Genomic DNA, 4,738 nt, shown 5'->3' with positions numbered 1-4,738 from the left:
TACACTGGCCTCCATGAAACCAGACCAGTTCAACCCCTACAAACCTGGAAAGTAAATCTGTCATAGCATACACTGGCCTTCATGAAACCAGACCAGCTGAACCCCTACAAACCTGGAAAGTGAATCCGTCATAGCATACACTGGCCTCCATGAAACCAGATCAGTTGAACCCCTACAAACCTGGAAAGTGAATCCGTCATAGTATAGCATACACTGGCCTCCATGAAACCAGATCAGTTGAACCCTACAAACCTGGAAAGTGATTCAGTCATATCACAACTTTTGTTCATCTTTAGACCTGACAGGGTGATGCTGTACTTCCCCTTGGTAAAGCAGCTAGCTGCTCTGCAGAAGTTGTCTGCCTCGAGAACTGAGCTATTTATAGCTATAATTCAAGACACTGTAGCTGTGAGACACCTGTGGGCTTCAGAAAACTGTTTGTGATTAGGTCTGACCGCTGTTTTCTCCTGATGTACTCACGCGACCTTTGTGTTTGGCAAAGCAGATTTTAACATGGTTATATTAGCTTAATTAGCTCAAGCTGGCATTCCTGGTTCATTGGCTTTGCCTCCAAAACAATTTGAGTGTTTGTACCATTTGAGCCTTTGCATATATATATAAATATGAACAATATGCAAGTCTTTGTGCCATAACGAGAGGGGTCCGCAAAATATAGCAACAGATTGTTCATGCTTTCTTCAGACCATGCAATCAACAACGTCCATGTGCCTGAAATCTTTATACCAAGTGTCTGCCTTTAACCTTGATTCCAAGAGATCAGAATATTTGCTGAAGCGTATTACTACTAATGAGTACTATGCTCAACAAGAACAACAATTATTTTTGTGAGTTTTGATGTTTCTAAAAGTTAACAAATGTCTGACAAAGTGTTGCACAGAAACAGCTAATCTTGCCACTTCTAGATTTGAGATATTTTGAACTTCAATCTAGGTCATTCAGCGTTATGTGAAAAAAGAGCCTCTCGGCACTTTCATTGTGACACCTACAATCTGAGACCCTCAGACGAGAGGACACCTACAAAGTTAGGACATTGCTACAGAGGGATCAAGACCTAACAATTTTTCAAGAGAATCGGGTCTGAAAAAGGAGGAATCGTCTTAAAGGGGTAAATTTACAGAGGTGATTAACATAAAATCTGAGAAAAGAGTGTCTAAAAAGGGTAGTAAATCAGGGGGTCTGGTCTGAATAAGGGTGGTTCAACTATACCATCTGTGCATGTAATGACACCCATTATGACAGGCCACCTGCAATGTAGGAAACTTTTAGCTGGTCCTATGTGTTCTTTTGTTGCAGGTACCACTGTGGTACTTGTGTTTTTGTTACGCGTTTATTAAATCAACATACTTCAGCTTTTTCCAAGAATTTATAATACTTACCAGAGCGTCTTCTTAAACATAAGTACATGTATCATTCGTACTTCTGACAAAACTGAGTACCTCACACTTTCAGTTTACATTACTTCTGTGATATTTTGTTGCAATTGTAAGGCTTCTTTTTAAGCCTACTGTCTATATGATACTTACCGAGACAGTACTATTCTTGCACATTATCTATTATAGGCCGAAAAAATTGGACAAAACGCTGCGTGGGTACAATTATCTCCCATAACCATGCGCCACCGTGGATCCCAAGCACTGTCCGAGTGCTTCCCCCTTACAGGATGTAGGTGGCGCGTCCTCTTTCTTTATGAGCTGCAGACCCTCAAAAAGCCCATAACATATCAAGAGGGGAGGCGGGAGGGAAACTCTAATAGTACTGTCTCGGTAAGTATCATATAGACAGTAGGCTTAAAAAGAAGCCTTACAGTCAATATAACACTTACCTCGACAGTACTATTCTTGCACAGAATACCAGAGTGGTGTGAGGGTGATATGTAGAGTATTAAACTCCTTAATCAAAATCACTTAAATCCAAGGATTAAGATACCCAGGCAATTTTCGAACAGTACTACCGTAAAAGAAAATATACCCAAGAAAAATACCTTAGACTGACGTGACCATGCTGGCAACCACTGCTTTGGCAATGCCATACGACTGGTCAAGCCTGAGACTGGAAAAGTCTCGCATATAGTGGTTAATAAACGTGGCTGGAGTCTTCCAGAACGCGACCGCCATTATGCTTTGGAGCGAGGCACCCCGCACGTGCGCCAACGAGGAGCCGATAGCCCGAATCTCGTGTGCCCTGATGTCAGGGACCACATCCACTTGAGCATGAACATAAGCCTGTTTGATAAGCAAGGTCAGCCAACGAGCTAAAGTTTGTCTAGAAATATCCGATTGGTACTTCGGATTAAGCGAGACAAACAGTGACCGCTTAGAAGACCGAAAGCTACGTGTTCTATCCAGGTACACTCTAAGGGCACGTACTGGGCAGAGGAAGCGATCAGGGTCATCATGTTCAAGAGTGGGAGCCAAGGCTTGAATGACTACTGGTTTGGACAACTCCGAGGCATTCTGATTCTTGGCTCGAAAGTCTGGTAGGAAAGCCAACGTCACCTGATGTGTGGTGAACTCAATGTCAAATTCCAGGCCACTCAAAGCTTGAATACCACTGAGTCTACGGCAAGTGGCTAAAGCGATGAGGAACACAGTCTTAAAAGTCAGGAACTTGATACTAATGCCTGCCAGGGGTTCAAACTCCTTGCTACGCAGGAGTTTGAGAACCAGGAAGACATCCCACTTGGGAAATGAAACCCGAGGTTTAGACACCGCTGCATTGCTAATACCCGAAAGGACATTAGCGATGAGGGAGGAACTGATCAAGTGTTCAGGTCTGCGACCAGTAGCAGCCGCAATCGTGGAAGTGATGGCAGATTTGTATCCAAGAAGAGTCTTAGAAGAAAGACTCTTCTTTTGATACACTTCCACCAGGAAGTTGGCCAAGTCCTGTGTTGAGGGATAAAGCGGCTTTATCCCCTTGGACAAGGCGAAGGAGGCCCAAGCTCTCCAGCGTAAGTCGTAGAGCTGATTAGTTGATCGCCTCTTAGCGTTCAAGGAAAACTCTACTGAACTCTTGTGCAATCCTAGTGCAAGCAGTTTGGAGCGCACAAGAGCCATGCGGTCAAGCACAGACTCTCTGGACGTGGATGAGGGAGGCCTGATCGAGGCTGGAGCAGACTTCCCCCGTCCAGATTCAGAGGTAGAGGGTCTACGTGGGTGAGACCGCGAAGATCTGGAAACCACGGAGCTGTTGGCCAGTAAGGCGCGACCAAAATCAGTCTTGGCCGTTCCTGCAGATACTTTGCCAGTACCCTCGGAATCAGGGATGTCGGGGGATAGGTGTAAGCATCGAGGAGCCTCCACGAGAGAGTGAATGCGTCCACGTGGAACGCATTCGTGTCTCGAAAGGGGCTGACGTACCTGGGAAGCCGAGCGCTGAATCGAGTTGCGAACAGATCGATCAGAGGACGGTCCCACCTTGCCCACAGACGCTGTAGAACGTTGTGAGCGATGGTCCATTCTGTGGGGAGAACCTGATCGCCCCGACTGAGAATGTCGGCCAGGGCGTTCAGTTTCCCCGGAACGAATTGGACTGACATCCGGACCTGATTGGTCTGGCACCAGAGCAGAATCTCCTCCGCTAACAGGGAGAGGGACCGAGAATTGGTGCCCCCCTGGTGGCGAAGGTAAGCTAGGCATGTGGTGTTGTCCCCGTGGACCAACACATCCTGATCCCGAATCAGGAGGCGAAACTCCAGCAGAGCCCGACGAACCGCCTCCAACTCTAGAAAGTTGATGTGTAGGAGGGACTCCTCCTGGGTCCAGACCCCCTGGGCCTCGTGCAGGTCCAGGTGGGCCCCCCAACCCCGCGTAGAAGCGTCGGTGTACAGGAAGAGAGACGGCCGTCTCGGTTGGATAGGCACCGCAGAGTTGAGCCAGATCGGGTCCAGCCATTGGACTACAGCCTCGTGAAACCAAGGCCCGATCTGGACCAACTCGGTGTAATCGAGAGGCCTGGAAGTCCGATCTGCTACTGCCCGTTGCAGGGGACGTTTGTGTAGCCTTGCAAGGGGCAGCAGCAGAGCGACAGACTCCATGGAACCCAACAGTTCCGCCAGCCGCCTGTGAGGAACAGCGCGGCAAGCCTGAATGGAGAGGATCTTTCGCCTCAGGGAGAGGATTCTGTCCGGGGAGGGAGACACAGTGTAAAGCACTGTGTCGAACGCCATCCCCAAGTAGCAAAACTGCTGGGCTGGCACGAGGTCCGACTTGTGCCACTGTATCTGGAACCCCAAAGCATGGGTCCGGTCCAGGACCTGCCGGGTGTGTTGGAGGCATTGATCGCGAGACTGGGCCAGGGTGAGCCAATCGTCCAAATATTGACGCAGACGCACACCCTGAGCTCTGACCAACGCCGCCAGCTCCTTGACCACCTTTGTAAAAATCAGCGGGGCCAAGGACAGGCCGAATGGGAGGGCCCGAAACTCGAACACTGTGCCCTCCCAAACAAACCGGAGCAGATGTCGGTACCCCGGGGCCACCAGGATGTGGAAGTAAGCATCCTGGAGGTCCACAGACGTGGCCCAATCGTTTGGCCGGATGGCCAACCGGACCGACGAAGGGGTTTCCATTTTGAACTTGCACCTGCGAAGGTACAAGTTCAAGGTGGAGAGGTCCAACACCGGCCTGAACCTGCCGTCCTTTTTGGGGACGGTGAACAGGCGGGAGTAGAACCCCGGAGAAGGCTGAGAAAGGGGGTAGACAGCCTTCTTCTCGAC

This window comes from Littorina saxatilis, linkage group LG14 (assembly GCF_037325665.1).
Source record: "Littorina saxatilis isolate snail1 linkage group LG14, US_GU_Lsax_2.0, whole genome shotgun sequence".
Lineage (NCBI taxonomy): Eukaryota > Metazoa > Mollusca > Gastropoda > Littorinimorpha > Littorinidae > Littorina > Littorina saxatilis.
The sequence above is the reverse complement of the archived record's forward strand: the minus strand, read 5'-3'. Positions refer to the sequence as shown.